This window comes from Carcharodon carcharias, chromosome 11 (genome assembly GCF_017639515.1).
Source record: "Carcharodon carcharias isolate sCarCar2 chromosome 11, sCarCar2.pri, whole genome shotgun sequence".
Taxonomy (NCBI): Eukaryota; Metazoa; Chordata; class Chondrichthyes; order Lamniformes; family Lamnidae; genus Carcharodon; species Carcharodon carcharias.
The window spans coordinates 103,492,162-103,505,802 of record NC_054477.1 but is presented as its reverse complement, the minus strand read 5'-3'; the positions used below and the strand labels follow the sequence as shown (position 1 = coordinate 103,505,802).

Below are 13,641 nucleotides of genomic sequence, written 5' to 3'. Positions count from 1 at the left end.
AAATAGAGATATGGCATACAAAAGCAAGGAAGTTATACTAAACCTTAACAAAACACTGGTTAGGTCCCAGCTGGAGTATTGTAACCATTTCTGGGTATCACACTAGAGGGACAAGTGTCAAGGCCTGAGAAATGATGCAGAGGAAATTGTTTAGAATGGTATCAGGGGTAAAAACTTCAGTTACATGGAAAAACTGGAGAAGTTCTCCTTAGAGCAGGGAAGGTTAAAGGAAGAATTGATAGAGGCACTCAAACTCATGAATGGTGTTGACAGAGTAATTAAGGAAAAACCATTTCTCACAGCAGAGGCTTGGTAATTAGAAGACATAGATTTAAAGTGATTGGCAGAGATACGAGAGGTCAGGAGAAGTGAAAAATATGACACAATGACTTATGATGATGCACTACCTGAGAGGGTAGCGGAAGCCAATTCGATATAAATTAGAAAACGGGATTTGAGAAAGACGAAGGGGAAATATTTGCTGGGATGCAAAACTCTGACTTGAGTTATGCCTTGCACAAAGATGGCTGTGGTTCCTGGAGGCCAATCAGGTCAACTGAAGGAGTTATTTGGTGGAGTCTTACATCCAACCATCTTCAACTGTTTCATCACTGGCTTTTCATCCATCATAACATCAGAAGTGGGAATATTATGACTGCTTGGTGTTCAGCTTCATTCAAATTCTTCAGATAATGAGGCAGTGCCTGCCCACATCCACTTGGATAACAACCATGCTCGGGTTGATAGGTACCAAGTAATATTCACACCACAAAAGCGCCAAGCAATGACCATCTCCAAAAGAAAGTCAAACTACATCTGCTGCTATTCAATGGCATTACCATTGTCAAATTCCCCACGATCAATATCCTGAGGGTTACCAGTGACCAGAAACTTAACTGAACCAGCCACAGAAATACTTTAGTTACAAAAGCCACAGAAATACTTTAGTTACAAAAGCAGGTCCGAGGCTGGGTATTCTGTGGCGAGTGATTCACTTCCTGACTCTCAAAAGCCTGTCCACCACCCAAAGTTCACAGGTCAAGATTTTGGTGGAATTCTCTTCACCCACTTGGATGAACGAAGCTCCAGCAACACCTGAGAAGCTCGACAATGGATGGACAATAAATCTGTACCCTGAGAATTAGCAAATAAATCTTTAATAAAAAACAGCAAATTGTATTGGTCCTACACGACATTACATTTGTATTAATTACCAGGCTGGCCATTTCAAAGCTCCCCTGGCTAGCCTCATAACTTCTACTCTCAATGAACTTGAACTCATCCACAACTCTGCTGCATGCATCCCACAACGCAGCAACTTTGGTTCATCAATCAACCCTGTGCTTGTTCATCTCCATTGGCTCATGGTCCAGATGGCATCAGCGACAAAGATCATTCAGACGCTCCGGAATTGGTTAGTAGGGAGAAATCTCCAAGCTAAGTTGTAGCTCCGATACACTGAAATTTCTCCGCCAAAGCTCCCTGTTGGCCCCAGCAATAAATTTTAAGATAACTACTACTGTCTCCGAGATGGTGGTCAGGAGGCATTTCCGCCTACTGTCATTTGATCACCACAGAAAGTGCAAACAGCAGGAACACATGTTAAAAAGCCAGTTTGGCCTGGACAGTTGAAGCTTTCTACCGAACAGCCATACCTGTGACCTGGAGGACGATTGGATGGGATTATTGTGAATTCTGAGCCTTTACGGGTTGTGTTATCTATGGAAAGGAGTTTGAGTTACCGAGTAAATAACTCCTGGAGTTATAGCATTGGATAGTCAGAAGGGAACATGGGGCAGAATTTTGCCCTTGGTGGGCGTGCGGGCCCCACCAGCTCGACGGCAGGCAGACAGCTGACCCCCGCCGCCGAAACGGTGCCCGCCGCCATTTTGAGTGGACAGGCCAATTAAGGCCCTCCCAGCAGCCTTCCCAACAGGAAGCACGAGACAATGTCACACGAGATGGGACGTGTTAATAGAAACAACATAAACTTTATTAAACTTTTTAAAAACGGACACGAAACCTCATCCTGCCAGTGGGTGAGGTTTCATGTATTATCAGGAGCCCGCTGGGGTGCCTGGCCTGCCCACCAACCTTAAGGTTGGACAGGCAAATCCTTAGCGATCTTAATTAGCCTGTCAATGGCCTCAATTGGCCACTGATAGATCGGCGGGCAGACAGCTGATTTTGCTGTCCGCTTGCCTTCCTAAAAATTTAAAGGGACCGGGACGATGTCGGGGGTTACTCCCGATGTCATTCCGTGTCATTTTCCCGTCAGCGAGCGGGCCCCACCCCCAAATCGCTGACGGGAAAATTCTGGCCATGGAGTTTCTGTCGCTTTCTGGGATTTAAAGGCTTCTCTTCTCATGTAAGCCCACTCAGTAAACATCCATGTTAATAAACAAAAACAAAACAATCTGATTTTTAAATTCTCATCCTATTCTTGAAATCCCTCCATTGTTTCACCCTTTCCTATCTCAATTCAGGAAGGTGAGAGTTGTGCATTCTCTGAAATCAGTAGCATGAGCAATGCAAAATCTCTGAATTCAGGATTGTGAGCATTGTCCGTGCTTTGAACTCGAGTGTAAGTACTGCCCATTCTCTAAACTTGGGAGTATTAGCCCTGTGCATTCTCTGAACTTGGTATTTTGAGTGTTGTGCATTGTCCACAATCTGTACTGTGAGCATTTTGTGGTCTCTGATCTCAAGAGCGTGAGCATTGAACATTCTCCAAGCTCTGTGGCACTAGTGCTGTGCAGTCTCAGAATTCATGGTCTGAACGCTGCATGTTCTCTGAACTTGTGAGATGGTGCACGCTGTACGATCACTGAAATCAGGAGTATGAGAGCCGTACATTTGCTGAACTCCCAAGTTTGAGCACTGTGTGTTCTCAGAATTCTGGAGCGTGAGCCCTGTGTTGTCTCTGAACTTGGGAGTATGAACACTTTGAGTGCTCCTGAACCAGGACTCTTCACCCTGTCTGTTCTCTGAAGGCTGGGTTTATTTGCACAAGTGGGTTGGATCACATTTCTGATTGGTACCATCTGAGGAGAAGACACACCCAATAAATAACTTGTCTGTAATATATAATTTGATCTTGTCTGCTGCAGAGTAATTGAAGGTGGTTGCAATGTGCAACTTGATCCAGTCAGTGTCAGGCAGGCTCCAGAATGCACAGTGCTACCACTACTGCTCTCAGAGAATGCTTTGCTGTTTCCTTCAGAATAAATTCCTTTTTCTGTCCAGCAGTCCAACTAAAATTGGTGGAGCTTACTAAAATCTAAGAGTCCAACAGACAGCTTCAGGGTCAAGCTCTCAACCTTTTGGTTTGAGGTTTTCTACAACACAATGGAATACTGAGTTCCAAGGAAGCCCATGAGATTTAGAAATAAAAATTTCATACTGGACTATAAAATGCACACATAAGCAAAACAATTAATATTTTACGCAATGAAATACATCCTTACTTCTCACAGTTCAGCTTTAACAAGAAATAAAAATGTTCTTTCACTGGAAACTATTTGCAGATGGATTATAATTGAATTACACAGTTTAATGTTGGTTAATATTTGATGTCAACTGATATTTAACCATACTTGCCATTACTCTCACTTTCTTAATTGATTCATTTTGGCGTTATGCACACTATTTTACATCTCCAAGGAGTTTGCTCTCATGCATGCTAATTAAAACCAGGTGTAACTACCACGTTTCCATTATTACTGGGTCCTCGATTTGTTTTTAATCTAATCATTTCATCCGATTGCATTTCTGTGGGGCAGCGTGAAGCATTAATACTGACAAATAAACATTTAATGTAAAAGTTTGGTTCCATTATTACTTCTACGTACAGATCACCACAGATATACCTGAGGTTAAACGAAAATGAGCAAAAATAAGCTTGTGACATGATTCAGTATTTGGTTGGGTGGCAAGAGATACAGACCAAGGGCAAAAGGCTCCTTGTCTGAATGGCAGGGTGTGACAAATGGTATTTCCCAGGGATCCATCTGGGGTCTCAGCATTTCATCTGATACATCAATGATTTGGATAAATGGAGTTCAGGTACACTTCAGTCATGATCTAATTGAAAGATAGAACCAGATCAAAAAGCAAAAATAGCCTACGCCTATGTTGAACTTAATGTCACAAAAAAATATTTTTAGGAAGTATCACTATGAATAAACCATTTCTCAATCACCCTTTCATCATATTTTATGCTTTAAAACATTTGGTTCACAAGCAGTTTAAGAGGTAATATTTTATTTTGGTAAATGCCTCTTACAGTGATATCATGAATAGGGAGTCCTGATCACTGGCCAATACTTCATTACTCATCGCTACTATTGCAAAATGCAATATTACCATGTATCTCCAGCTGACAGCAGCAAGTAGTTTTAATCTACATGCTGTCCCTTGACATCGTCATCTGAAAGCACAGGGACAGTTTCCACATGTATACTGACAGCACCCAGTTTTATCTCACCATTACTACTCTGCCACTATCTTGAAAGTGTCACACTGTTTGCCTTATGTCCAGTACTGGATGAACAGATCAATTAAGTATTGGGAATCCCAAAGCAATTGCCTTGGGACCACACCACAAAATCCATTCCCGAGTTACCAATTCATTCCTTCTATGTGGCAACTTTGAGATTAAACTAGGCTGTTCACAACCTTACCATCATATTTGACTTTGAGATGAGTTTTCAACCACATATCCATGCCATCACTAAGGCCGCCTATCTCCATCTCTGTAACATCACTCGACTCCACCCCTGCATTTGTTACTTCCAGACTTAACTATACCAACCTACCCCTGGCCAGTCTCCCACATTCTACTCTCCATATTTGGTGTATTTGGCTGGAATTTCTGAAGGTACAATCTATTCCATTAGAATCAATGCACAAACTTAATCAGGTGAAATATTGTCTGACATCATTTTTCAGGTCCAGCTGTGGCACTGCAGAGCAAACCCAGGCTCAAATGACAATGCTCACAGTTGACTTAAAATTGAACTTTGAACCTTATTGCATGTACAAGTTGCCAGCATGTGTTACGCCTCCTTCTGTGATGAAACTATTGAAGCCAAGTCCTGGAAGGAAGTGTTGAAGCAGTGTAGAAGGTAGATTGTAATGAAGCAAATGTAGTGGAGAGATGTTGATGGGTCCCTCAGCGTTGAAAGCGAATTGTGCCAAGAGTAAATGTGGACAAAGGCACCAGACGGAGGAAGAGGCAGTGGGGATGGGGTCATTTGGAAAGAATGTGGAATTGAGACACACTCCAGTTCGAAAAAATATATATTTTTTAAATGGCATCCCATTAGAGGATTGCAGGAGCCTTGAAGTACTCTGAGCAGGGCATGACCACCACAAGCTACACTCAACTTAAATAAGTTATACAGAGGGGTCTTTAAACAGGCCTTTAACATACCCAACAGCCTAATGCTTGATTTAGGCAGCCAGTCAAACCACCTATGAAATTAGCAGTGGCTTTAAAGCATGAACAGATTGGACAGGAGCCATCTTACTGTTAAGTTTGTCAGTTCTGTACCCATTTGATACCCCAAGAATTGGTGAAATGATACAAATATCTACCACAGAAAGTCCAAAAATTTCTGCAGTTTTTGTAATGTGATCTTGTGATACAAGGATTCTGAATTTTCATGTTTTCTAATATGTTTCTTGTGGCATTGCTAAAGATGGCGTAGTTTCTGACAGCCAAATTTTCAATGGTGCAATTACAGCAATTCTTCTGGAAGCAAAACATTCCAGAACTGCAAATAAGTATAAATATTGCAATCTGATCCTGAAAAGATAGAGATCAAAGACACAATATTTGTAATGTTTTCTAACATTACATAGACATTTTTTGGGGATGCAAATAACTTTCTTCTTTCCTCTCAAACGTTTTCTTCCTTCCTAAAAAAACTTGCGTTTATATAGCACCTTATTATGTCCTCGGAACATCCCAACTTTGTCCACAGCCAATGAATGATTTAGCAAGCATATTTATGGTTATGATTTTGCACTGAGCAAGTCCCCACAAAAAGCTGCTAAATGAAATAGGTGATCATTTGGTTTTATGTTGGGGCTGGTGTTAGTATAGGTGTTTCAAGTGCAGAAAGTCAGTAGAACCACATATAATTAAGACAGAGGTCAGAAGGTCTTTCTTTACACAGAGAGTAGAATTTCTTGCTGAAGGGCTGGTTCAAGCGAAGTCCAAAATCCCCTTCAAAGAGAATTGGCTGGACGTTTGAAAATAAAACAGTTCAAGGGTATGAGAAGTCAGGAAACTCAGATTAGGCTCAACAGCTGGCGGAGAAAAATATCAGCGCAAAAATGGCTTGCCAAAATGGCTGTTTCTGTGCTGTAACATTCTATGATTCTACCATGCTTTAACTGGTTTGCATTTGGTTAGTGAAATATTTGCGCCAAAGGCACTTTCATAGGGGCATTATCAGACAACAGCTTACGCTAATAAAATGCCTTAACACAATAAAACATGCTCACAAGGCACTTCACGGTGACATTATAAAACAAAATTTGACAGTGAAGAACGTACAGGAATATTAAGGCAGGTAGCCAAAAGCATGGTCAAAGATGTATGTTTTAAGGAACAATTTAAACTGGAGGTAGAAAGCAAAGAAGTCCTGAAATCCAAGGCGTTATTGGCAGCAACCACATTGCCCATTCATACAAAGTAGTCACTGTCAAAAGAATCCAAGCCGGTTGGTGAAGTCAAAACCAAGTCATAGAGGTTTTCTTTACTGAGAGAGTTTATTGACTTTGTTTAGTCTCATAGCTCCCCTCTCACACCCAGTGTCCCAGCTGTCCCCTATTTATATGTGCTCATAGTACTTCATTAAACAATGCCCTTCACTTGTGTATCTTGACAATATAGTTAACATGCTATTAACAGTCACCATAGTATATGATCACTGTTGACATAACCTCAGGTCCATGCCAGTTTTCCCAGCAGCTGACATAATGTTTACCCTACATTGAATCTGTCAACCATTCCTGCACTATTTGCCCCTGCACAGTAAGGTAAAGGTTGTCTTCCCAGAAGCAACAACCATCTCTAGCACAATTAGCATACAACAACTCATAGGGACCCTTGCAGTAGCAGACTTCAACTACTGACTGATCTACAGGTAAATAGGAGACTTAGATCAAGCAGCTACTGATGATGTTAAACAACAATTCAAATACCTGGACAAATTTGCTCAAATACAGATCAGAGTGTCTGGATGATCACGTGTACTACACGCTGCATGCTGAATGGCTTTACATCGCAACAAAGGACAACCAATGGAGCCACCATTGGAAGAGGATTTTCGGAATGAGGATACCAATAATATGAAAGCAGGGGTCAAAAGTTTTTTGCCAAACAAAAATGTTCAAAAATACTTATTAGAGAATAATCTTTGTTCCCATTTTAACAGATACATCCAAAATCTGCCCATCCTTCCACCAGTTGCATGTTGGGCTTTCAGAATCAATTAACACTTTATCCACCTTTCCCAAATTCTGAAATGATTCAAAGTGATAACCCTTATTGGTGAAAGTGGTTACGTTTTATTCAGTGTAAGAAAGGCTTGAACTATGCAAATGTATGAATAGTAATATCAAAGCACAGCAGAATTACCATTATGATCTGGGTAGAAGCACGATCGTCACATAATCACTTCCTGGTCATGTCAGACAACGCAGCACATACGCAAGTGGTCTCGCTGCTAGCCCCGTTCTGCCATGACGGTCAGTGTGCAGAATGGTCCCAAATTTCCTCTGGCCAAATATCTCTCCCTTTTCCTGCCCAGGGGATCCCTGTTTATACTTACTTTTCACAACAAAGCTACAGAGACTAATTTGACCCAATCTTTACCTCGCTATTATTTCAACGGCCCAATTATAAAATGTCATTTGACTATCTTCCTGTCCAAGCTAGGTCAAACTCTCAAGATCTCTGGCTTTCCATGCTCAGGCTCCCATCAGATTGTAAACATTCAAATGCCAAGTTTGACTAAAGCAAGAAAAACACGGTGCCTTGGTAATTGGCTCTTTTATCTGGGCTTTACACACGTCTGGGTCTCTTAAGTTCTGCTAAGATGTTTATATTTTAGTTCTTAGAAAGCAGGCTGATGTTTGCACACTCTTTTAGATACATGCCTTTACACAATTTGGTCCCTTTCAAAATCCTCTGGGTCGAAAGCACTTGTTTATTGAAGTCCCAAACAACAATTTCTCACAAAATTACTTCTAAGCCTCATTTAATCAGGGTGTACTACAAGCAGGACTAAAAATGTAGTTTAGTATAATAATGAAATTGAGGACGTATACAAGTTAGTTTTTGTTAATTAGCAAGACAATGCAATATAGGGGCATTATAATTCCCAGGATACATAGACAATAGCACCTGGTGAAATACCAATATTGTCAACTGTCAGGAAGATATAATGATTTCCATGTTATTGGGATTTTTTGTAAAATAGAGTAATAGTGGCATGTGCCTGTATATGTGTGTGTGTGTGTGTGTGTGTGTGTGTGTGTGTGTGCGTGTGTGTGTGTGTGTGTGAGAGAGAGAGAGAGAGAGAGAAAGAAAGAGAGACAGCTAGTCTGGGTGCTTTGATGTAAGAAGGTAAATTAGGTTTGAAATGTTAATTCGGGACACATGGGAAAGTTTTAGAATATGTAGTGTAAAGGGAACATTTGCATTTTTAAACAAAGCTTCAATTCAAAGGAGAGGATGTAATGTTTACCTAGCCAGCAGAAGTAATAAGAAATAGTGTACTTATTTTTCCCAAAGATTACTGGTGGAATTAGTACGATGATAGATTTTTTATTAATAGAGAGGTAAAGTTTAAAAGACATAGTGAAACAATGGGAATTTGCATTCAAAGGGGAAAATATGTATAAAGTAGAGGAGGCTGTTTGTAAGGGAGGCAGTTTAAGATCTAACAAATATGAAAAGCCTGTAGGCTGTATGTACCAAACTGCTGCCTCCATGGACTGAAGTTTGAATCTGACTGTTCAGGGTACCATTTACATTGTCTGAGTCTTCTAAAATCTGTGTGTCTTACTGTTGCCTGAATGAAAGTGTAACTGGGAGTTAAATTAATTAGGGGATTTAGAAGTTATTATAGTAGTAATTCGTAGACATATGTATGTTCTTAACAATCTTCTCTTTTATTAATAAATATTTCATTTAGTTTTATAAAAACCTCTTAAGGCTCGGTGGTCTTATTACTGAATTCAAAGCCTGCATCTTGAAACATACAAATTGAAAATTAGTTGTGACTGTTGTTTCAAGTTTCCCTCTGGGATTTGAACAATTTAGCATTTACCATCTGCTGTGTCATAATACAACTTGCATTACAAGATGAACAGCCATAATAAGAACACTCTCTACATGCAAAGATTTCAATGATCATCGCGGTTTAAATGGCTTACAAATTCTGACTATAATGTTTAAAACTACTCTAGTGTTTCTACAAGGTCCTTCTCCAATGGCTTTAATGTGGGAGAAGGTAGGTTCCTGTGTCTCAAGCAAGGACTCATGGGACGTTTGTAGTCAGTAACGTACAAAACCCCAACTACTCTCAGAAACTTGCTCCTACATCTCCACGGTTGACTCTGAAAACCTCAGGATACTGCAGGAACTCTCTCTGCAGCTCCCACAATGTTACTTTCATGATTTGGCCACAAAAAGCACTTCAAATGAAGCTGATGTGGGTCGTTAAAAAGCAGCATTAGTGCCAGACTCCCTGCTCCTTCCTAATTAGCCAGCTGCCTATTGAAAGCTCCTATTACTTACTGCATGCATATGTCTAGCAACCTGAAAAGCAGAATGGGTCCCCACTGACTCCTTCAGCAGCGATTGTTTTTGACCATTAATCTCTTACAAGTTCTACACCAACAGTCCAAAATTGACCCCTTGATATTTCAGAAACTGTTGTGTATCGGAAATAAATGCTCCTGTTTCTGGTGTTAAATCATTGTGTTTGGTGAGAAATTGACACACAATCCATAAATAATTTTCAGATATACTGGGAAATAACTAGAACATGTTTTGTCCTTCCATTTACTTTGTCATTCCAAAAAGCTTAAGACTCATTCACTTAATTGATATTTCAGTGAAAATATGCACAAAGACATGCTCATTTATGCACTGGAGTATGATTTTTTCTCGTACTTGATTGACATTGACCTATTAAATGTGACAGACTGAAGCAGGGCTAAAAGCCGAATGCATGCAAACAGCCTATCTACACGAAGAAACTTAATAAACATCTCTAGTGGCATTAATGTTCAAAATTTCTTCTGGAATTTGCAAACTATTTGAATAAAATCTAAAGCAAAATCATATCTTTCTGATGTTCACAAGAACCTGAAGGCAGCTCCATAAATTCAGACAGAATCATAGCGTGGTTACAGCACAAAAGGAGGTTATTCAGCCCATCGAGCCCATGCCAGCTTCCTGCAAGAACAACTAAGTTTACTCCCCTTGCCCTCTCCCTACAGCCCTGCAATTTTTTCCCCCTTAAGCTGCTTATCCAACACCTGTTTGAAAGCTACAACTAAATCTGCCTCCTCCACCCTCTCGTGCAATGCATTCCAGATCCTAACCACATGCTATGTAAAAAAGCTTTTCCTTATGACGCTTTTGATTATTTTGCCAATCACTTTAAATCTGTGTCCTGTCATTCTCAACCTTTCCACCAATGGGAACAGTTTCTCTCTATCTAATATGTAGGCCACTCATGATTTTGAGCAACTCTATCCAAATTCCCTGCAACCTTCTCTTCTGTAAGGAGAACAATCCAAACTTCTCCAACATATCCATTAACTTTTAGTCTCTCATCCCTGCAAATCTTCTCTAAAAACTTTACAATCTTCTCTAAAACCTTCACATCTTTCCTGAAGTGCAGTGCCTAGAATTGGACACAATTCCAGTTGAAGCCAAACAAGTGTTTTGTGAACCATTATTACAAATTCCATACTTTTATACTTGATGCCTCCAATTATAAAGTCAAGTATCCCATATGCTTTTAATTGCTTTCCTAACCTGCCCTGTTAAATTCAATGCACACATACACCCATGTCTCTCTGTCCCGACACCTCCTTTAGAATTGTACCCATTATTTTATAGGCTGCACTTATTTCTGCCACAACACGAGGAGGAGCACTTCCTGCACGTGCTAGTATCAGCCTCTGACTCTTCAAATTGAAACATTATTTAAGTGCACCTCTGCTTTCTGTTACTGCATTATGCATTTTTTTGCAAGTTGGTGTCTTATAACTGTCTCCTTTACAATTATGATGGACCTTACTTTGGAGGGTTAACTTTGTGGAAGGTTTTATTTAAGTTAAAACTCGCAAATTATTAAACAAAGAAATATTGTTTTGTCAAATAGTCACTCTAGTAACGAATACAGTATAAGATGTCTGGGAACATCTGGGTGGATATCTTTTCCCCAGAAACCTGTTAAAAAGAAATTAAGAAAAATTCAAAGAAATCTTAAAATATTTTAAAAAAATTCATCACTGAATGTGGGGCTCAAAACAATGGCCCGGGGATTAAGAGCCCCATTACCGACCAACTGAGCTACAGGGCTGTTTTAAAATTTTCCTGTACTAGTCCAACATGTTCAATGGTTTGAAAAAAAGCTCCACTAGTGACCTCTCTTAAATATTTCTGTGGGAATGGGAGTGATACCACGATTTCTATGGAGTGCCTGATAGATAAGTCTCAATGATAATTCATATCTTCACCGTATCAAAGATATGAGGAATGGTTCCATGCAGGCCAAATGCGCAAATACAACTGCTCCTGACACCTTTCTGGGCAGCGTTAGAGTGCTTTTTATATTGCCTCTCCTCATCCTTCCAACCAAAATGTACCTCTTCACACTTTTCTGCATTAAAGTTCAGCTGCCAAGTCGGCTGATTCCACCAGCCGATATCCTCTTGAAGTCTAGCATTACACTCCTCAAAGTCCACCATATTTCCAAGTTTTGTGTCATCGACACGCTGAAATGTTGTCCTGTGCAGCCAAGTCTAGGCCCTAAATTTGGCCAGGAAGACGTGGCCCCGGAGAAGCCCACTGTACACCTCTCTCCAGTTTGAAAAACAACCGTCCACCATTACTCATTATTTCCTGTCATTCAACCAATTTCATGCCCATGCTGCCACTGTCCCTTTTATTGCATGGACTTCACCTTTGCTGGTAAGTTTATTATGTCGAACTTTGAAAGTCCATGAGTGATATCATCATATCAAATGCATTACCCTCATCTATTACCTTGTCAACAATCTCAACTGAGTTAGTTAAACATGATTTACTTTCACAAATTCACACTGGCTTTCTTTAATTAATCTACACATGTCCAAGTGAACATTAATTTTGTCCTGGATTATTATTTCTAAAAGCTTTCTTATCACCAAAGTTAAGTTAACAGGTCTATAGTTTCTGGATTTATCTTTGAACAAGGGTGTAACATTTGCCATTCTCCACTCTTCTGGCACCACCCTTATATCTGAGGAGGATTGGAAGATTGTGACTATTATTTCCATAATTTCCACTCTTTCTTCCTTCCTTCCTTCAGTATCCTTGGATACAACCCATCGGTCCTGGTGACTTGTCAATTTTAAACACAGCCAGCCTTTCCAGTACCTCCTTTTAATCTATTTTTAGCTCATTCAGTATCTCAACTACCTCCTTTCAAAATAACTCTAGCAACATCTTCTTCCTTGCTAGAGAAAGATGCAGAGTATTTTAGTGCCTCAGCCATGCCCCATGTCTCCCTGTGCATGTCTCCTTTTTGGTTGCTAATCAGCCTCACCCTACCTCTTGATAATTATATGCTGAGAAGGCTTTTGAATTCCTTTTTTTTTAGCTGCCATTTCTTTCTCCTATTCTCTTTTTGATTCTCTGATTTCCTTTTTCACTTCCCCTCTGAACTTTCTATATTCAGCTTGGTTCTCACTTGTATTATCAACTTAACATCTGTCATATATTCCCTTTTCCTGTTTCATCTAGCTGTGGCTTTGTTTGCCCTAGTTTTCCCCTCTTGGGAATGCACCTCAGCTATACCCAAACTATTTCCTCTTTAAAAGCAACCCGTTGTTCATTTACAGTTTTGCGTGACAATCATTGATTCCAATTTACCTAGGACAGATTTGTTCTCAACCACCTGAATTAAGGCCCCCTTTCCCCCAACACCACCCCCCCCCCCGCATTAAGTTTTTTTTTTCCTTGAGATTTCTCCTTGTCCTTTCCCATGGCTAGGCTAAACTAAACCTCATGAGACTATGATCACTGTTCTCCAAACATTTCCCTATGAACACTTCATTCGCTTGACCCACCTCAATTCCCAGAACTAGATCCAGCAATTCCTCTTTTCACATTAGGCTGTAAGTGCACTGGTCAAAAAAGTTTACCTGATCACACTTCAGAACACTATTACCATCCCAGTCTATCTTAAGATAACCAAAGACCCAAATTTGTTCTGAAATGTTTACAAAACTGAAACTAACTGCAGTGTAATTGCACTCAAGCAGGATTGTTCAGTATTAAAATCAAGAAGGTACAGGGATGAGTGCAATCCCAGCACACACGTTTGGGTGCCATCCAATTTA

General features: G+C 40.1%; 1 protein-coding gene across 1 annotated transcript in view; it reads right to left on the bottom strand.

Annotated features, from left to right (window-relative positions):
• The window catches only part of LOC121284432 (protein diaphanous homolog 3-like), a 784,525-nt gene that overhangs the window by 440,353 nt on the left and 330,531 nt on the right, over positions 1 to 13,641 (bottom strand). The window lies entirely within an intron of this gene.